Below are 22,160 nucleotides of genomic sequence, written 5' to 3' on the forward strand. Positions count from 1 at the left end.
TATGTTCAGAATATGTAGGACAGGATGAACGAGAGGGTGTTGTATTTCAGAAGGTGGTGTTGCGGGGGGGCTTCCCTGTAAATTAGGCCTCTTTAAGATGAGATTGATCAGGTAGTTTAACGAGAGTCACTTCTATGGGAACAAAAAAAAAGTTTAGTAGTTTGAGCAAATTAAAAATTCTGTTCTGTGAATTTGACGAGCAGCCAGTTGAGGTTTGTTTCTTTTTTTTTTTTTTAAGATTTTATTTATTTATTTGACAGAGAGAGAGGGAACACGAGCAGGGGGGGGGGCAGTGGGAGAGGGAGAAGCAGGCTTCCTGCTGAGCAGGGAGCCCGATTCGGGTCTCGATCCCAGAATGCTAGGATCATGACCTGAGCTGAAAGCAGACGCTTAACGACTGAGCCCCCAGGCGCCCCCAGTTGAGGTTGCTAAATGTAGGGTTCTGAGCATCTTCAGATGGAGTGAGGGCAGATAGTGGCAACCTGACAGATTTTCCTGGTTTGCAGCAACAGTGTTCTCGGTGATCTTCCTGAGCAGCCTCATAGCAACAGGCATGAAAACTGCCCACACATGAGCAGTGTGGTTCCTCTGAAGTTGCTATCAGGTTGTCCAGCTTTAGCTTACATGGCTTTAGGAAAGAGTCCGTTTTAGTTCCATGGCGATTCCGTGTCTAAAAAGTGGGAGAAAATTGGAAATGTTAGAGAGTCCTACCTAGCCACATAGTAGAGGAAACTAGAATTCAGTTCACTGGTAGGAAACAATTAACAGACTGTAATTTGATATCCATAAAGGTGTATTATTTGATATACTTTATCTCTTTATATCATTTCCATTTCTATTAAAAATAAGAATGTAAGACTAATCTTGCAGATTAAGTCTAGTTTTGATAAACTTGTCTTGATTATTTGTGTAAGTGCAGGAATAATAGGGTTTTGACCATGAAGGCTCTTTTTAAATCTGCTTCGCTGGAGCTTTTCATAAGGAGTCTCAGATTGAACTTTAAAAGTCTCTTTAGGCTAAAAAGCCAAGCCAAGGACTTGTCTAATTGTTTCCTGTCATAGGGAGAACAGACTTTTTTTTTTTTTTTTTTAAGATTTTATTTGAGGGAGAGTGCACACAGGCAGGAGGAGGGGGAGAGGGAGAAGCTGACTCCCCTCTGAGCAGGGAGCCTGATACAGGGCTCGACATCATTACCTGAGCTGAAGGCAGACACGTAACCAACTGAGCCACTCAGGCGACCCGGCAGAACAGATTCTTACTGAACTTATGCAGACACGTACATTGTCAACCTTTGTTATAAAGATATATGTTACTAAGTTGCTGCTAAGTCATAGAAAGCTTAAAAGAGAGAAGAAAAGGGGGTCCTTTAAATCAGGAAATCAAAACATTAAAGAGCCAGCAATGTCATAACAATCATGGTCATCTTTATCAGCTTATCCAGCCTCCTGTAATTACTTTTTTGTCTTTTGTTAATAGTTTTATGAATTCATCAGTTTTTGCATCAGAGTTTTAGAAATTCTTACCCCAGTTCAGTTTTATGATTTTAAGAGTTTCAGAAATCTTTATTCTGGAGCACTTGTCAGGGTCTTTTCCATGAATTTCCTTGAAGATGAAGCATTTTTGTAGGCACAGTTTTGTACAAGCATCCGAGTAAAACAATAACTGTGACAAAAGACTTAAAATTTGGTGATGGTTAAAGGTCAGATGAGACATTATTATAATGTAATCGACAGGGGGGTTTGATTATTTTTTGTATTATACAGCAAGACAATAGCTGAAATGAAAGCTTACAACGTGTGCCAAGACATTTCAGATTTTTAAGATTTCCGTATAATTTCCGGAACATTTATAATGTATATATGTAAGTACATCAAAAAAGAAGGGTTAGATTTTTATTTGATAATGCTTGCCATACCTGTTTCAGTGCACTTCATTTTATTGTGCTTTGCAGATACGTGTTTTTTTTTTTTTTTCTTTTCTTCTTTTTGGCAGATTGAAGGTTTGTGGCAATCCTTTGTTGAGTCTGTTGGCACCATTTTTTTTTCTTTTTTAAAAAGTTTTTTTTAATTTTTTAATTTTTATTTATTTATTTATTTTAAAGATTTTATTTACTTATTTGACAGAGAGAGAGACAGCCAGCGAGAGAGGGAACACAAGCAGGGGGAGTGGGAGAGGAAGAAGCAGGCTCCCAGCGAAGGAGCCTGATGTGGGGCTCGATCCCAGAATGCCAGGATCACACCCTGAGCGGAAGGCAGACGCTTAACGACTGAGCCACCCAGGCGCGCCAAAAAGAGTTTATTTTTTAAAGTACTCTGTACCCATTGTGAGGTTCAAACCCCCAACCCCAAGTTGCATGTTCTACTGATTGAGCCAGCTAGGTGCCCTGGTGCCATTTTTTAAACAGTATTCACTTGGTTTGTGTCTCTATGTCAGATTTTGATAATTCTCACGGTATTTCATACATTTTCATTAATGTGATACTTGTGGTGGTGATCTGTTACCATTGATCTTTGATTTTACTATTGTAATTGTTTTGGGGTTCTGTAAACCATGCACAAATAAGGCGGTCAGCCTAATTGATAAATGTTTTGCATGTTCTGACTGCTCCACTGTCTGGCTGTTCCCCCATCTCTTGCTCTCCCCTGAGACACAACGGTATTGAAATTAGACCAACTACTAGCCCTATAATCTCTACGTGTTCAACCAAAAGGAAGAGTCACATGGCTCTCCCTTTCAATCAAAAGCTAGAAATGATTGAGCTTAGTGAGGAAGGCATGTTGAAAGCTAAGATGGGCTGAAACCTAGGCCTCTTTCACCAGTTAACCAAGTTTTGATTGCAAAGGAGGTTTTTGAAGGAAATTGAAAGTGCTACTCCAGTGAACACACAAATGATAAGAAAGTGAAACAGCCTTATTGCTGATATGGAGGAAGTTTGGTCTGGATAGATGATCAAGCCAGCTACAACATTCCATTCAGCCAGAGTTTCACCCAGAGCAAGGCCCTGACTCTTCAATTCCAAGAAGGCTGAACGGGGCGAGGAAGCTGCAGAAGTTTGAAGCTAGCAGAGGTGGTTTCGTGAGGCCTCAGGAAAGAAACTGTCTCTGTGACATAAAAATGCACGGTGAAGCAGGAGGTACTGATGTAGATGCTGTAGCAAGTGATCCAGAAGGTCTAGCTGAGAGATTTACTGAAGAGATCTCCGTTAAACAACATGTTTAGTATCGGTGAACTAGCTTTAAAGTGAAGGATGTTATCTAGGACTTTCATAGCTGGAGAGAAGTCACTATCTTGTTAGGGACTAATGCAGCTGGTGACTTTAGGTTGAAGCCAGTGGTCATCTACCATTTTGAAAATCTTAGGGATCTTAAGTATGCGGAGTGTATTCTGTCCATGCTCTGGAAATGGAACAAAGAAACCTGGGGTTAGTATGTCTGTGTACAACATGGTTTATAGAGTATTTTAAGTCTACTGCTAAGACCTGTCAAGGAAAAAAGTCTCCTTTCAAAATATAAATAACTGCTTGTTGACAGTGCACCTGGTCACCCATGAGCTCTGATGGGGATATCCAATGAGATTTATGTTTTCATGCTGGTAATACAACATCCATCCTGTAGCCCATAGATTAAGGAGTAATTTTAACTTTAAGTATTGAAGAAATACCTTTCGTAAGGTTATAGCTGCCATAGATAGTGATTCTCTGATGGGTCTGGGCAAAATCAACTGAAAACTTCTGGCAAGGGCTCACTACTCTAGATGCCGTAAAAAACGTTGTGATTCATGGGAAGAGGCCAAAATGTCAACATCAACAGCGGTTTGGAAGAAGTTGATTCCAACACTCATGGATGGCTTTGAGGGGTTCAAGACTTAAGTGGAGGAAGTCACTGCAGATGTGGGGGGAAACAGCAAGAGAACCAGGCTCAGAAGTGTGGCCTGAAGATGGAACTGAACTTCTAGAATCTCATGATAAAACTTGAACAGATGAGGAGTTGCTTCTTATGGTTGAGCAAAGAGAGTGGATTCTTGAGATGGAATCTACTGGTGAAGATGCCGTGAAGATTGTTGAAATAAAAACAAAGGATTTAGAATATCACACCAGTGTAGTTGTAAAATAGTGGCAGGGTTTGAGGGGATGGACTCCAGTTTTGAAAGAAGTTTTGTGGGTAAAATGCTACCAAACAGCACCACATGCTACAGAGAAATTTTTCCTGAAAGAAGAGTCAATCCATGCGGGAAACCTCAGGGTTGTCTTATTTTCAAGAATGACCATAGTCACCCAGCCTTCAGCTGCCAACACTGATGGATTAACAGCCATCAACACTGAGGCAAGATCCTCCACCAGCAAAAGATTACATTGTTAAATTAATGTTTTCTTTTTCCTTTGTTCAGAATTTGATTTGGGGAAGTTTATTAAAAACATCAAAAGCTTGGGGCACCTGGGTAGCTCAGTTGGGTAAGTGTCTGCCTTCAGCTCAGGTCACCATCCCAGCGTTCTGGGTCTGAGCCCCTCTTTGGGCTCCTTGCTCAGCGTGGGAGCCTGCTTCTCCCTCTACCTCTGTCTGCCATTCCCTCTGCTTGTATTCTCTCTTTCTCTGTCAAATAAATAAAATCTTAAAAAAAATGTCAAATGCTTTAAAACATTTCATCAAATAGGATTATAGTTTTTTGTGAAGCCATATTTCATTATCTGTTCAACCAAAGTGACGGTGAAAAGATTTCAGTGGTAAGTATATGTAAAGAAACCCCCACAAAGTTTAGCTGTTTTAATAGAGAAAACATTTTTCTAAGAAGTGAAAGACCTGTTAAAGACAATGTAGAACACAGGAAATTATTCTTGTAAGTTATTACATTAAAGGCAGAGAAAAATCTTTGTAATTTCTTATTAAGAACAGAGCAGTAGTCTAAAAAGAAGCTTGTCCATTTAACAGAAAGCCAAATTCCAATCTTGTAGTAGGGTACTTTTGAAAACAAAATAATTCTTTTTCTTCTTCTTCTTCTTTTTTTTTTTTTTTTTTTTTAAGATTTTATTTATTTATTGGACAGAGAGAGACACAGCAGGAGAGGAAACACCAGCAGGGGGAGTGGGAGAGTGAGAAGCAGGCTTCCCCCCTGAGCAGGGAGCCCGATGTGGGTCTCGATCCCGGGACTCCAAGATCATGACCTGAGCCGAAGGCAGACGCTTAATGCCTGAGCCACCCAGGAGCCCCTTCTTCTTCTTTTTTTTTTAAACTTAAATAGTTCCATCCTAATCTTACCTTGACTACACACAAAATATCTTTAAGATTCCTTTTTCCACAAATCTTCTCCAAGTTTCTATATCTATTTAAGTTTTGTTCTGTTTTTTCTTTTTTCCCCCTTTTTCTGGGATAATTGTTTTATTTAAGGATAAAACTGTTTCCTTCAACAAAAATGCACCTCCATTCCTTATATATCTTTTTTCCTTAACAGAAACCATAGATCCTAGTTCTTGTATACATTTTCTTTCATCATTATTTCTAGTAGTACAAATCTGTGTAAAAAAATACTTTTTTGGTGGTTTGCTGGCAAGTTGGCAGAGTAGGAGGGCCTTAGGCTCCCTTGTCCCATGGATACAGCTAGATAACACAACATCCTAAATAACCGAGAAAATGATCTGAAGACTGTCAAACTCCACAACTAAAGTTAGCGAAAATGCCCCATCAAAGAAGGTAGGAAGGGTGAAGATGTGGTCTGGGAGTAAAACAGACTATGGCCATTTGAGGTGTGGAGGGAGCTGGTGGCAAGGAGAAGGGCAGTAAACAGACTTTCATACCAGGGAGCCCGGAAGTGGGGAGGATGAATCCCCATAATGTTTGCCTTTGAAAGCAGGAGGGCCTGAATTTGTGAGTTCTTGTAATCAGCAAGACTTAAAGCCTGGAATTTTAAAAATTAGCAGGCTTAGCTCAGAACCTGGAGGGAGAGGGCGTTAGTAAGCTGAATCCCCATCATTAAAGAGATAGCATGACCAGCAGCGGCCTGAGCAGATGTGGCATAGAACTAGCAGTTTGAAAAACACTGGTGGCAACTGGGAGAGTGATTTGCTCATTTTGAAGTGTGGCCCAGGGAGACCGTGATCATAGGGAACCTCCCCCCCCCACCCTGTGGTGTGGCAGATCTGCCCTTCCCAGTCATACTCCCATCAGTCCCAATGCTCTGGGCCCCTCACCTAGAAAACCAAGACAAACCCTGCCAACACCACATCTCCTGATCTGCACATTTTGCATGATGTGTTCGGGTGCAGGTCTCATTTTGTAAGCAGACCACCTCACTCCTTGTTAAAATGCATCCCACCCCGCTGGGGACCAAACACTACAAGCAATAGGCAAAGAGAGCCTCTGCAGACAACAGAACTAAAGGAAAAAGTGCCCAAGACTTAATAGCAGAGCACACGCAACACACGTGGGAGACACTCCCTGAAGTGCCAGGACCTGGGTAATGGGATACTGCACTGCCAGACACTACAAGGTTTCTTCACAAGGCTATTATCAAAAAGAGAAAGAGAAGTAACTGACTTTCCTAACACACCGAACCAGACCTAGAAAGACAAAATGAGACCGAGAAACATCTCCCAGATGAAAGAACAGGATCAAACCACAGCAAGAGACCAAAGTGAAATGGGTAGAAGTAATATACTTGATAGGGAATTTACAGTAATGATCATAAAGGTACTTACTGGACTTGAGAAAAGAATGGAGGACATCGTGAGACCCTTGACACAGAGATAAAAAAAGAACCTGTCAGATCAAGAACCCAATAAATGAAATTCAAAGTACAGTTGATGGAATGAATAGCAGGCTAGGTGAAGGGGAGGAAGAAATTAATGACCTGGAAGACAGAGTAAAGGAAAGTAACCAAGTTTAGCAAAGGAGAGAAGAGAAAATTATGCACCTTGAGACAAGTCTTCGGGAACTTAGTAGCAGCAACAAGGTAATGACGTTTGCATTTTGGGATCACAGGAGAAGAGAGAGGTAAGGGGGCAGAAAATGTATTTGAAGAAATAATAGCCAATAACTTTCTGAATTTGGGGAAGGAAGCATCCAGATCCAGGAGGCACAGCGAATCCCTGGAAAATTGAACCCAAAGAGGTCCACACCAAGACACATAGTAATTAAAATGACAAAATATAGCAATAAAGAAGAACATTTAAAAGCAGAAGGAGATAGCTATATACAAGGAAACCACATAAGGCTATGAGTAGATTTTTCAGCAGAAAGTTTGCAGGTTAGAAGGGAAGCGGCATGTTATATTCAACGTGCTGAAAGAGAAACATTTGCAGCCAAGAATATTCTATCCTGCAAGGCTATCATTCAGAGTAGGAGAGAGAGAGTTTCTCAGACAAAAACTAAAGGAGTTCATGAGCACTGAACCAGCCCCACAAGGCATATCAAAGGGGACTATGAATGGAAAGGAGAGATCATAAGGGAGAGTATGAAAAGAAGAAAAAACCAAAAGCAGTAAAAATGAATATTTCTGTAAAAATCAAAGGATTCATAAAATAAAAGGATGTAAAATATGATACCATATACCTAAAATGGGGGGAGAGGAGTCAAGAATGGGTTTAAACTTAAATGACCATCAATTTAATATAATATAGACTGCTATATGCATATGTCATATACAAACCTAATGGTAGCTACAGGTCTAAAACCAGTCATAGATAAGGAAATATTAAAAGAGATAAGAAACCAAGTATATCACTAAAGAAAGCCAATAGTCCATGAAAGAGCAAGAGAAGAAAGGATCAGAGAAAATCTATAGAAACAGCCACAAAATAAGTAAAAAAGTCAATACATATCAGTAGTTATTTTGAATGTAAATGGATTAAATGCTCCAATCAAAAGACACAAGGTGATAGTAGGTTAAGAACAAACAAACCCATCTATATGCTGCCTACAAGACACTTCAGATCTAAAGACATCTGCAAATTGAAAGTGAGGGGATGGAGAAATATTTATCATGCAAATGGATGTCAAAAGAAAGCCCGGGTAGCAGTACTAATATCGGACAAAATAAACATTAAAACAAAGAGACAAAGAGGGATACTATATAGTAATAAAGGGGACAACTCAACAAGAGGATATAACAACTAAAAATATTTATGCATCCAATATGAAAGCACCCAAATAAATAAAAGTTAACATGTAAAGCAACTAATTGATAGTAATACAATAATAGTAGGGGACTTTAGCGCCCTACTTACATCAGTGGACAGATCATCCAAACAAAACAAGGAAACAGTAACTTTGAATGTCATGCTGGACTAGATGGATTTAATAGACACATTTAGAACAGTCCATCCTAAAAAAGCAGAATACACATTCTTTTCAAGTGCAACGTGGAATATTGTTCAGAATAGATCACATATTCGGCCACAAAACAAGTCTCAAATTCAAATCGAAGTCATACCATGCATCTTTTCTGACCACAATGCTAAGAAACTAGAAATCAACCACAAGAAAAAATATGGAAAGAACACAAATACATTGAGGTTAAACAATGTTCTGTTAAACAGTGGATCATCCAAGAAGTAAAAAAATAAATAAAATTACAAGGAAAGAAATGAACATGAAAATACAATGGTCCAAAATCTTTGGGATGTAGCAAAAGTGATTCTAAGAAGTCTATAGCAATACAGGATACCTTAAGAAGTGAGAAAAATCTCCAATAACATAATCTTACACTTAAAGGAACTAGAAAAAGAACAAACAAAACACAAACCTAGCAAATGGAAGGAAATAATAAAGATTTGAACAGAAATGAATGATGAATAGAAACTTAAACCCAGTAGAACAGATCACTGAAACTAGGAGCTGGTTCTTTGGGAAGATCAACAAAATTGATAAGCTTCTAACAAAGTTCATTAAAAAAGAAAGAACCCAAGTAAAAATCACTAATGAGAGAGGAGAAATACAATCAACACCACAGAAATACAAACAGTTGTAACAGAATATTATGAAAAATTATATACCAACAAATTGGACAGCTTAGAAGAGATGAGTAAAAATTCCTAGAAACCTATAACTTACCAAAACTGAAGCAGGAAGAAATAGAAAATTTGAACAGACTCATCACCAGCAAGGAGATTGAATTGGTAATAAAAAATCTCCCCAAGAATAAACGTCCAGTACCAGACAGTTTCACAGGTGGATTCTACCAAACTTGTAAAGAATTAATATCTGTTGTTCTCATACTACTCCAAAAAAGTAGAAATGGAAGGAAAACCTCCAAATTCATTCTGTGCGGCCAGTATCACCCTGATAGCAGAACTGGTTAAAGACGCCAGAAAAAAGCAAACTACAGGCCAATGTCTTTCATGAATAAGGATGCAGAAATCCTCAACAAGATAGTAGCAAACTGTATCCAACAATACATTGAAGAAATTACTCACCATAATCAAGTGGGATTTATTCCTGGGATGCAAGGGTGGTTCAGTATTTGCAAAACAGTGTGATACCTCACATTGGTAAGAGAATAAAAACATTTTATAGATGCAGAAAAAGCATTTGACAAAGTACAGCCTCTATTCATGATAAAAGCCCTCAACAAAGCAGGTTGAGAAGGGAACATACCTCAACATAATAAAGGCCATATATGAAAAGCCCACATTGAAAATCATACTTAATGGGGAAAAACTGAAAGCCTTTCCCCTAAGATCAGGAACAAGACAAGGATGTTTCCTCTCACCATTTGTATTCATCATAGTACTGGATGTACTAACCACAGCAGTTACAGAATGAAAAGAAATAACAGACATTCAAATTGGTGTGGAATAAGTAAAACTCTCACAATGTGCAGGTGACTGCAAATGGTATATGATATGTATCACAGTATATATATATAATACTATATATAGGAAACACTAAGACTCCACTGAAAAGTACTGGAAGTATAAATGAATTCAGTAAAGTCACAGGATATGAACACAGACATGAACAGACATTTCTCTGAAGAAGATATCCACGTGTTCTACAGACCCATGAAAAGATGCTCAGTATCACTCATCATCAGGGACATGCAAATCAAAACTACAATGAGCTATCTCCTCACACCAGTCAGAATGACTAAAATAAAAAACACAGGAAACAAGTGTTGATGAGGTTGTGGAGAAAGGGGAATCCTTTCACTGTTGGTGGGAATGCAAGCTGGTGCAGCCACTCCAGAGAACAGTAGGGAGCTTCCTCAAAAATAGAACTATCTTACGATCCAGCAATTGCTCTACTGAGTATTTACCCAAAGGGTACAAAAGTCCTAATTCAGAGGGGTACATGCATCCCAATGTTTACAGCAGCATTATCAACAGTAGCCAATTTATGGAAGCAGCCCAGGCGTTCATCAGTAGGTGAAGGAATAAAGAAGGTGCTGTTTGTATACTATGGATTATTACTCAGCCATAAAAGGAATGAAATCTTGCCATTTGCAGTGATGTGGATGGAACTAGAGAGTATTATGCTAAGTGAAATAAGTCAGAGAAAGACAAACACCATGCGATTTCACTTAATATGTGGAAGTTAAATGAGCAAAGGGGAAAAAAGACAAACCAAAGAACAAACCTACCATAGAGAACCCAATGCTGGTCACCAGTGGGGAGGTGGGCAGGGGATGGGAGAAGCGGGTAATGGGGATTAAGGAATGAAAATCATAAAGATAAGTAAACATAAATACCTTTTGCTGACAGTTGCAATTTTATTAGTTCAGATGTTCTCAATTTATAAAACTTATAAAACTTATGACTCTTGCCTAGAAATGAAATTTGCAAGGCAGTTGTTAGAGTTCACTCTTAGAGTATAACAGAAGTGTTTGTGTATTACATGGAACGGGTATAAATTCCTGGTACATAGTTTACGTGAACCACGTGCCTTTTGTGATGACAGGATGAGATTGTGTCTGCAGGCTTCTCCTGACCTTGCTCTGCTGGACTGGGAGTGATAGGACAGGTGGGGACAGGACAGGTGGGGGCTGCAGATCCCTCATTATTGCTGAGAGGGAGAATCAAGATTTGAAAGGTGGGTCAGCAACCTCTAAACTGATAGCAGAGCTGTAAATACTGGGGAGCTGCCCCCAGAACTCACAGCCTTGCAAGTTCAGTTGGCCCCTGAACAAGGACTTTGAACCGCACGGGTCCCCTCACGGGCAGGGGTTTTTCAGTAAATAATATAGGACAGTACTATAAAAGTATCTTTTCTTAACGACTTTTTTTTTCCCTAAAGATCTTATTTATTTGAGAGAGAGAGAGCATGCGCACACACAAGCAGGGGAGAGGGACAGAGGGAGAGGGAGAAGCAGGCTCCCCACAGAGCAGGGAGCCCAGTGTGGGACTCGATCCCAGGACTTAGCTCAAGACCTGAGCTGAAGGCAGATGCTCAACCAACTGAGCCACCCAGGCGCCCATCTTCTGACTTTCTTAATGACATTTTCTCTAGTTTACTTTATTGTAAGAATACAGCATATTATGCCTGTATCATACAAAATGTGTTAACTGACTATTTACGTGATTGGGAAGGCTTCCAGTCAACAATAGCAATTACTGGTTAAGGTTTTGGGGAGTCAAAAGTTATACATGGATTTTTGACAATGCTGGCAGTCCCAACCCCAGTGTTGTTCAACGGTGAACTGTAGTTATAAGAAATAGGAGAAATTCTTTTAAATACAGATTGTTGCCTGGCTGCAAAACTGAAAACACAAGGCAAGAACATGGGAGCCTATCAGAGAGTGTTTGCAGCCTGGTCTTGGGGGGCTGTCACTGTGTGTGTGCAGGACAGAAAGAGTGGTGGTTCTTATATTGGTCTTTCCAGTTGGCTGCATGGACCTTTTTGTTGCTCAGTATACTGTGGTATCAAAGCAGTGGCTTTCAAACATGTGGGATCATTCCACAGCAAAAAATACAATGTGTATTTTGGCCCAGCACATACTATACAAATATATATATATATCCATATAAGTAAAATAAAAGTCTAATAAACTGACATGTACTTCCTGTTTTCAGTGTATGCCATGCATGTACTCTTGGCACTTTTTGAAATTCTTTTAGTTATCCATAGATAAATTTATAATGAATTTATAGGTTATATAAATTGAATATACATATTATCCATTTATGTATATAGGCAGCTACAAATAATGTGTATATTTCCTATTTATTTCTTGAAAGATTTTATTTACAGAGAGAGCAGTGGGGAGGGTCGGGGGGGAAGAGAGAGAGAGGGAGAAAGAATTTCAAGCTGACTCCACAGTGAGCATGGAACCTGACCTGGGGCTTGATCCCAGGACCTTGAGATCATGACCTGGGCTGAAGCCAAGAGTTGGATGGTCAACTGACTGAGCCACCCAGGTGCCCCTATATTTCCTATTTAAATAAATGTTGATCACAACTCACTAAGGGTCTGTAACCACAGTTTGAGAAACAGAAGTTAACAGTAAATTACTCCACACTAGGAGGAAGCTCTAGGGAGCCCCACTGTCCCCCCCACCCCTGCTTTGCAGGGTGTGCCTGCTGCCTTGTGGACACACGGTGTGTGCACAGTTAATTTGTGCCATTACTCTAAGTGTTCTCATGGTTTCTCTGGTGCATTTTTCACTCTCAGCCCCTTTTCCAACTTTTAACAGCTCTTAACTTCGCTTTCTGGGGAAAACCAGGAGGCGGGCGTTGTGAGCAGTCTGTCATAATGTTAGCATCCTAGTAGATTAGTAAACTGATACATACATTCCAGAATTCCTGCTTCAAATTTTTTCGGGGTGCTTGGGTGGCTCCATTGGTTAAGCATCTGCCTTTGGCTGAGGTTGTGATCCCAGGGTCCTGGGATCGAGTCCCACATGGGGCTCCCTTAGCAGTGGGGAGTCTGCTTCTCCCTCTGCACCTCTCCTTGCTTGTGCGCTCTCTCTATCAAATAAATAAATAAAATCTTAAAAATTTCTTTCCAGTGTGGCATGAAACATGTTTATTAACAGAGCCAAATATTTTTTGTTTCTATAAAAATTAAAAAGTCAGAATTAGATAAACAGGTTTAACATTTAATGTTTATCTAACGTGGAAATGATTTAAATATTCAGTGAACATCCATTAGTTTAACAGAAAGTTTGTTCTTATTTACATTTATTTAAATTGCCTGTTTCTAACAGGCTTGTATTAGACATTAAATAATTAACCATCATCTTAATTGTTTTCTTGTTGATATATTCTGTAACCTAGAGACACTATGAGCTTACTTGATCAGTAAACCTGGGTGGGAAAATTTCCAGTTTGCATTACGTTCAATATTGGTAACTCTGAAGACATGCCTGTTTTTGTTAAACCAAGAAACTTAAACTAGCTTTTATTTATCAGAGTTTATCCCAGATCAAATGAACTTGAAGAGTGTTTGGATTAGTACTATGTTTCTGAGAGTATACTTAATTTATATAAATGCCTAATTTTCTTTAAGCTAATTGAATAGAGCCTTTAAAGTTAATTCTGGCAATACCGTGCAGTGGTAAAAATATATCACCTCAACAACATGGACGTAGGCGTCATAAACCTACAGATAGAGATCTTACAGCTTTTGTTTCAAAAAATTTTAGTCATGTGTCAGATACAAAACTCAGAAGCACAGTTGGATCCAAATTGTGTTTTTGGCAGATGGACTAGGTTGAGGTCGTTTGCTCAGATGGCCAAAGATTTTACTAAAGATTTTATTTGCATGCTGTAAGGATCCTTTTAGAACTGTTTTTGAAGTCATTTTTGTATTTTCGAAGCTTCTGCATACCAGTCAAACAAAGCATTCATTCCATTGTTGGTCTCAGAGGTTTGGGATCCTCTTTTCCGGGTGCCCCCTAAGGTGGACTCAGCTGGAGAAAGGTTCCCGGCAATGGCCATTACAGTTCCAGGTTACCCAAAAGTTTACCTGTTTTTGGAGAGAGGCCCAAGAGCCTGGTCCAAGGACCAGGTGGAGCCTGTTCTCCTTTGGATTCCCTAAAACGCCTTAACTATGAGGCCCTTCGTTTCTAGCAGCTGTTCCAAATCACCGGGAATCATGTGTTTCCCCCTCTGAACAGGATGGGTGACTTACCGAAAAGTTTCAACAAAGGGAAATAGAAACCAGAAAGCAAAGCAGGGACAGAAAGCAGGTGTGCACAAGAAGCTTGGAGAGCTCAGAACCCGGGGAGACGTACCTTAAAATTGCAGGGTCGGGGAGAAAGCAGGGAGCTCAGTGGGCTCTGAGCGCACCAGCACCTGTTTGCTGTCTGGCCTCAGAGTCACTGGGAGTCTTGTTTGCATTCCATTCCTGACCCCATGAAATGTCAAAGGCTCAAAATAGCCAAAGTAAGACCAGTGAATCACTGCAGTAGCAGTTAGTAAAAGTTTATCATGCACACTCTGAGACAACAGTTTGCAAACCAGGAGCACTCAAACCAGAGCATGGAGTGAGGCTGGGGGGTAGATGGTCATAAAACAGCTCATGTGTATTCTTCCCAGGGATTGGTCATAATGCTAGAATGTTCTTAAGTGATAGGGAACTGGTTAGTGGTTACCTCCTACCAACCTTGGGAAGCAGTTCACGTTTTGCTTGTGATTTCCAGAGGCACAAGCGAGGGATGACCCAGGTCCAGTCAGTCTTGCAAAATAAGCTAGGTTCAGTTTTGCCTGCATGACTAAATTGGTTCTGTCTGCTCAGGGAAACTTCAAGGCTGTTTGCTGTCTGTCCTTGATTTTAACAAAAAGTTTTCTACCAGTTTCTCTGTTAGGTCTTACCCGTTGGAGCATGATGCTGACAGCTCCTTTATTTTTATTTAATAATTATATTTCCATGTCTTTCTTTCCCCAGCATACTTTGAAGTATGATTTTGCAACTCCAAATACCTAGCAACTTTGTGGGTCTGCTTTTTTCCTTCTTATTTGTTGTTTCTGCCAGTTTTTGTCTCCTTGTAGGCCAGTTTGTATGTGTGCACATGTATGCCCATGCAGATTACATTTTAAAAATTGTTTGAAATAATCTGGAGTCCGGGCTGGTATTCCTAGGGAAGATTTATGCTTGCTTCTGCCAGGCATCTGAGGGAGTCTGGGCTCCCCCTCAGCTCCGTATTAGGAGTACAGATGACCTACAGTCAGACCGCGGTTCTTAGCCTGGCTTCCTACCATACCCCAGCTCACAGCAGCCTGGGGTCACAGCCCCCTCCTCCCTTTGATGGTCCCTGAGAGTCCTGGGGTTCTGGTCCTCTGGTCCTTGCCGAGCCGTCAGCCTCTCAGCCGCCCCTTGCTCTCAGTGATCTGAGCTGTTCGGGACGTGGGCTTTACCTCCCTATATCCTGCCCCTGTGAGTGCTACCATCACGTCCTTCACTGCCTTCTAAGTGTGTGTGTGCAAGATCTTGTCATGGAAGTTTCAGTCACATACAGAATTTAAGAGAACCCCCTGACTTTTTGACAGTCCTCTGGGACCGTCTTCCTGGCTCGTCCCGTATGTCCTGCACCTGACCTGGAAGTAGCCGTTTCTGTAAGAAACCCTGGTTCCTGATAGTTCTTGTTGGGGTATTCTTTTAGATTTCGTTTTGATTTTCTGGCTTTCAGGGGAGTGTTCTCAGTGAAGAGTGCCTCCCTCCCAGGAGTTGTCCGTTCTTTACATGGTGCCTACAGGTGGCCTTGAGAGGTTTCAGTTTCTTGTTGCCCGAGGTGTAGGCAGGTGGTTGTGCTGTGGTCCCCTTGGCAGTCTGCTGAAGCCCGTGGGTACCTTCTTGTCGTGTTTCTGAACACGGTAAATAAGGGATCACGATAGAGATGAGTTATGTTTAAATGGTTGTAAAACTATGAAAATAAATTTGACAGTACATTGGCTTCTTTACTAACGTTAAGTGCAACTTGGTATTAATATACATATCATTAAAATGTTATATTTTAAGATATTTAAATGATGGCTTTTGATGCTCATCACAGAATAAACTGAGGTGGTCTTTGACTTTTCTTCCTTCACCTGCTGGTCGACAGATCATCAGTGAGAAGGAACATAGGGAGCTGTGTAGACCTGTGTGTGCCTACAGTGCCAGCTTCCTGGGTGCGGTCGGATATCCGAGGCCGAGGCTCCGCACAGCTGCCCTCACTGCAGACCCCAGCCCCAAGTTTGGGGCTTCCCACGGTCCTCTTGGATTTGCTGATTTACTGGGACATGTTGCAGAATGCAGGAAAGCACTGTGCAGGCCCTCATCTCACTGAGCTTCCCATCATGGTGCCTGCAGGTAGTGTTTACAAATGAGGGGTTTGTGGCAGCTTGTCAAGCACGCAGTGCCATTTTTCCAACAGTATTTGCTCGCTTTGTGTCTCTGCATCATGTTTTGGTGATTCTTGCAGTATTGCAAATTTTTTCATTTGTTACAGTGATCTGATCAGTGATAATGACTTGCTGAGAGCTCAGATAATGGTTAGTTTCTAGCTATAAACTTTTCAAATTAAGGTATTGTTTTTTGGACTTAATGCTGTTTTATACTTTAGGGACTATAGTACAGTGTGACCATAGCGTTTTTCTGCACTGGGAAACAAAAAATTCATTTGACGTCCAGTGGTCTGGAGCTGAAGGTGTGCGTCTGCTTGCAGTCCAAATCAGGACCAGACGTGAAGGGAAACAAACACATAGGGCGAGGTCTCTGAGGTTCTGAGTGGGCAGCTTGTAGCGCTCTTCGTGGAGTCCGGAGCGTTGCCTACCTTGCATGTGGCTGTGTAGCTGTATGTGGAGTTGGAGCATTGCTGACCAGGGAGCCCACTTCAGCTCCATGTCCAGAGTTTTATTGGGGTTTCATCATGTAAGCATGGTTGATGGATCGTTGGCTCTCAGGTTGAATTGACCATCTAGCAGCTGGGTTGCCTTCATGGGATTCTGAGCCTCATTCCTCCAGTGCCATGATTGGTCTTTCTGATGTGACCAACCCCATTCTGAGACGTCTTGTTAGCACACATCATCTAGGGGCCACCATGAATCACAGACTCCTGTCACTCCAGAAGCTCCAAGGATTTAGGGGGACTCTCCCTGGAATTTGGACCAGGGCTGGCCCAGCTCTTTGTCTCAGCATCACCAGTTCTGTTTTCACAGTTGGAGGACTGCTGACCCAACAGCTGGTCCCCTCTGTTTGGGTCTTGTCTGTGGCAGGCCACGTAACATGATTTAAAAGTGTTGATAAGCTTAAAAGTGACTTTGAGATCTACAGCACATGCAGCGGGAGGGACAGACTGCTTCCTCTGAGGAAGTCAGAGGTTTTAGTAATACTGTGGTTTGTTGCGTATGTTCATGGAGGAGGGAGATGCTGTCTTGAGATGAAGGTTACAGATGTTTCCCCCATCCAGATTCACGGCACCTGTGCATTTTGTCCGTGCTTGAGAGCTCCTGTATTAGAACGTGGTATTTACATGTGTATGGATTTCAGCTGTTCAGTAATTCTGCTTACATTGATATATGAGCGTTTGAGGCTCTGGAGGCCTTCAGATAGCCACTTGGTATTATAGCCAAACACTGGATAATTAGCAATACTTCATTCATATTAAGCCCTTCATTTTAATCTTGAGGTTTGAGCCAAAGGGACAGCCTGCAGTAGAGGCCTCTGTAATGTTGTCTTTAGGTACCATCTGTTGGACTTTACTTTTTTTTTCCCCCAAAGATTTATTTATTTCAGAGAGAGAGCGCGCACGCAAGCGAGTGGGGAGAAGGGGCAGAGGGAGAGAGAATCCTTTTTTTTTTTTCCTTTGGGTTTCAATTTTTATTTTTTATTTTTTTTATTTTAACGTTTTTTTATTATGTTAGTCACCATACAGTACATCCCCGGTTTCCGATGTAAAGTTCGATGATTCATTAGTTGTGTATAACACCCAGTGCACCTGCAATACGTGCCCTCCTTACTACCCATCACCAGTCTATCCCATTCCCCCACCCCCCTCCCCTCTGAAGCCCTCAGTTTGTTTCCCAGAGTCCATACTCTCTCATGCTTCATTCCCCCTTCTGATTACCCCCCTTTCTTTATCCCTTTCTTCCCCTACCGATCTTCCTAGTTCTTATGTTCCATAGATGAGAGAAATCATATGATAATTGCCTTTCTCTGCTTGACTTATTTCACTTAGCATTAAGGGGGAGAGAATCTTAAAGCAGACTTTGTGCTGACTGTGGAGCCCAATGTGAGGCTAGATCTCATGACCTTGAGGTCATGACCTGAGCTGAAATCAAGAGCCACCTGCCCAGAGACGACTGAGCCACCCAGGCGCCCCTCCATTAGACTTCTAGTAAATTCTAGGAAGTAAATTTCCAGTAAACCTAGGAAGGTTCTCAGTTGTACTCCAGTGGGTTTTCCCCTAGATTTATGAAGTAAAACCATTGATTCTTTTTCTCTCTTAATTTTTTATTGTGAAAAATTCCAAACATAGAAGAGTTGAAATAGGCAGTTGAACATTGTATGTTCCCCATCTAGATTTAGGAATTACAAACATTTTGCTGTTTTTTTAATTTCTTTTAATTTTTTATTTTTTAAATTAATTTTTAAAAAGATTTTATTTATTTGACAGCATGCACACGAGCGCACAAGCAGGGGGTGCAGCAGGCAGAGGGAGAAGCAGGCTCCGTACTGAGTAAGGAGCCTGATGTGGGACTCAGTCCCAGGACCCTGGGACCATGACCTGAGCCGAAGGCAGACGCTTAACGACTGAGCCACCCAGGCGCCCCTTTTCTTGTCTTTTTTAATCCATTTGAAAAAAATCACATCTTAGAAAATAAGTTACAGACTTTTGAGCACCTACAGTAAACCTGTGTCGTTACCAGTTCCAAACTTGCCTTTTCTCCCCCCTGCTGTTTTTTCCCCAACCTTTTTTTTAAATGAGATTTTCCTTAATTCATTTTAGAGAGAAAGAGTGTGCATGTGCACATCACAGGTGAGTGGGGAGCAGGGGGAGAGGGAGAATCCCAAGCAGGCTCCACACCCAGCACAGAGCCGGACAGGGACTTGCCCATGATCCTGAGATCATGACCCAAGCTGAAACTGTCGGATGCTCAACCCACTGAGCCACCCAGGCGCCCCTCCCTGAGACTTTTTTAAATGAAATTTTCTGTACACAGAAAACTTGCAGCTGTAGCTGAGTTATATTGTATACCTTCCATTGAGATCCATTCACTAGTATTTTGCTGCACTAACATTTTTTTGTCAAGCCATTTGAAAGCTTGGAGTCAATTGCAGACGGCATGACACTTCTTACAACAGGGATATTTTTCCTTATAACGATAATATTGTAATTAATGTTATTTAGTATTTAGGTCCTGTTCAGATTTTAGCTGTAGATCATTTTTCACATGTTTGTGGTCGTGCACGTTCCTCCCACCCATGTTGAACCATCTGCTGTCTTAGCACAACTTGTTGGCAGCCCAGACTTCAGCTCACACGGGACGTATTTTGGCTGTTAGTGCTCCTCTGTACTTTTCCAGTAGTGGTCCCGGTGTTGAGACCTCTTTGGGACTTAACATCTTTGCTTAAACAGTTTTGGAGATTTATTTCCTTCTTATAAATAGCACTGTTTGATGATAACAGCTGGCCGCAAATACTTTGATGTGTAATTTCTGTTTTGTTTTTATTACTCCTTTTATATCTAAAATGTGAAAACACTCATTTCTTATGCTGTCTGGAAATAGGACATAGTGGTGCTCTCTTCCTTTATGGGAACGGTGCATGTGTTTACTGTTAACATAGGAGGTTATCTCGGCAGTGCTCCTTGCACTCTGCTCTTTGTGCTCGAGCTGCGGTGTGCCTTGTGCTCCGTGTGGTCCCTGTGTGTGCCTCCTGGTGGCCGTGAGGCGTCTGAGCGGACGCTCCTGCAGCATCCTGTGACGCACAGTGTGTGCTTTGGGACAGTGTTTTTCTGTGACACTGTTTGTGAGAATCTTGTCCCCTTTAAGATTACTATGGAAGGAGAATTTCGAGTTTGAAAACTAAATTAATGACACATTTTAAAGATTGTTTAGCAAAATTGCAAGCCTGGATAGTTGGCCATGTTTACTAAAGATGGATTTAGCAGGGGAAAATCCAGGATCTTTTCTTTTCCAGCTTTTTATTGTGAAAAACTTCAAATTGAAGTAAGAGTTCAAAGAGTAACATTAGTATGTCCCTCACTTAGATTCAACAATTAGTAGTTTATAGTTTTCATTTTATTGTGTGTGTATATTTCATTTTTTTTCCTGAACCATTCGAAATTCACTTGCAGACCTCTGGCAGTCTGCCTCTAGAAATCTATGTGTTTCCTGAGAATGACTGTATTTGGGTGTGCAACCCCGGTGTCACAGGTGTGTGAGGGGCCAGCGGTAATGCCACAGTGTCCTTGAGTTTCTCCACTTGTCTTCAGCGTCTCGTGCAGCTTTCCCCTCCAGATTGCGCGCTCAGGGCCCCTTTAGTCCTAGGCTGGAGCCGTGCCTGGACGTCGGGGAGTGGGGCCTCTTTGCCTTTTAGGCTCCCGTGTCGCCTGTGTTCACTGTAAACTGGCCATGAGGTCCAGAGGCTTGGGGGAAGCGTTTCTGACAATGCTGTGTCAGCGACGGCACCCCTGGGGGCTGTGAGGAGCGCCTGGCTCGCGTGAGGGGCGCTGGCCTGTGTGGCCGTGCTCTGTGGTCCCTTGGCACCCTTCACCTCGTGACAGCCGCGTCCGTTGGGCCTTTCCAAACCTAGGACTGCCTTTCTGTGGTCCGTGACAGCATTTTCTGTAATACTTGAAAAAAACTTACAATTCCCACTCTCCTAGAAATAACGAGATTTTACAATGTCAGCATTTAAAGTTTTTTTAAAAAAAATTTATCTTCACTTTGTCTCGTTGACTAAATTAACCACTTAATAGAGTAACTTAAGGTCAAGGTATGTTTAAAAAGGTTTTTTTTGAACAAGTTAAGTTTTTCTCTTTCTGGTCAAAAGAGTGAGATTTGTTCTGGGAAAGTTTTTCCAAGCATTATATGGCCTCTGTGGGAACGAGCAAAGCCAGGGGTGCGTTACCGCTGGGTCGTGTTTGCCTCTTGCTCGGCCCCCCTTTCTCTCTGGACTCACAGGCATCAGGGTAAGTTCAGGCAGTTGGAATATTAACTGCCTCTCAAAAATGGGGAAGGACTTTGATCTAACATTTTGCATTCTTAGATTGTTCTGAAAGCTCCTTGTAGCCTTCCCGCACTGCAGCTCCTCCTTCAGCTGGTGCCTGCACTGTTCAAAGTGGAACAGGCCTAACACGTTCCTCCCGGCAGCCCGCCGTGCCACGTGTGCAGTAGGAAGCATCACCGGAGAAGGCCGCACACTTGAAGACCTCAGGCAGCTGGGTTCGCATGTTCTAGAACCAGTTTAGCTCACTAGGCTACAGTACATTGACATTTGTGCAGATTCAGCTGTTCCTCAGTCTTCGAGGGAGTTTCGTGCAGAGCCCGCAGGGGTCGTGGGGCGTCTCCAGTTGGGAGATGGTGCATCGTTTGTTGAGCGCTGCCGAGAATGCTCTGACGGGAAGGCAGGAGCCAGTAGGGAAGGCAGGGGAGCGTGGAGGGCGCCATCAGGGTCAGGTGGTGTGAGGGTGAGCCGTCCTCTCTTGTGTGGGGCTGGCCCCCTGGCAGATGGCAGCCTGACTCCCGAGGCGTGGACCTCTGTTGCACACTCATTTGAGGTGGGAGGTTATAAATTGGTTGGTTATGCCTAATGGCATAAGCTGTGGGCACTGTAGGCGGGGAATTGGGTCAGGGTTTTGCCACGAAGGTGACAAGGCAAGAAGGGTGAGAGAATGGGGCAAAGCAGGGGAGCAGCTGTTGTGGTTGATGTTTAAGGAGTCAGAGCAGTTAGGAGGGCAGTTAGTCCCCGAGGAAGACCACGGACAGTGGCACAGTGGTGAGGCCATAGAGGGAGGTAATGGTTGCAGCAGGGAAGTGTGGGGTGGGAGTGGCCGGGTAAGGGAAGAGGGACGATTGGAGGTAGTTTGAGTTGAGGTGCTTGGAACGAGGATTCTGGAGGTGTGGTAGTCCTTGGTGATGAGAAGGTGCAGGCTGTGACCCTGGAGGTCAGGGGCGGGATTGGGGGGCAGGTGGCTTGAAAGGAGGGTGTCAGAGACCTGAGGGGCAAGCTGCAGAGGCATTGTTGCAGAGTACGTGGTGCAGAGGAGAGTGGGATGGGGTCCTTGGGCCGCCGGAGGCGAAGATGTCA

The 22,160-nt window shown here is 42.2% G+C and overlaps 1 protein-coding gene and 1 long non-coding RNA gene across 5 annotated transcripts in view; one reads left to right on the plus strand and one right to left on the minus strand.

The window, feature by feature from the left end:
* SPIN1 (spindlin 1) overlaps positions 1-22,160 on the plus strand; it is a 77,014-nt gene that overhangs the window by 14,568 nt on the left and 40,286 nt on the right. The gene's annotated exons all lie outside the window — the stretch shown is intronic.
* LOC148107158 (uncharacterized) lies at positions 214-14,244 on the minus strand. Its single transcript, XR_015722866.1, has 3 exons — positions 14,161-14,244; positions 1,524-3,395; positions 214-670 (listed from the first exon to the last, which is right to left on the minus strand). It is a non-coding gene; the product is annotated as an uncharacterized LOC148107158 (long non-coding RNA).

Source organism: Ursus americanus, chromosome 34, assembly GCF_024610735.1.
Source record: "Ursus americanus isolate L20-20 chromosome 34, mUrsAme1.1.p, whole genome shotgun sequence".
NCBI classification, from domain to species: Eukaryota; Metazoa; Chordata; class Mammalia; order Carnivora; family Ursidae; genus Ursus; species Ursus americanus.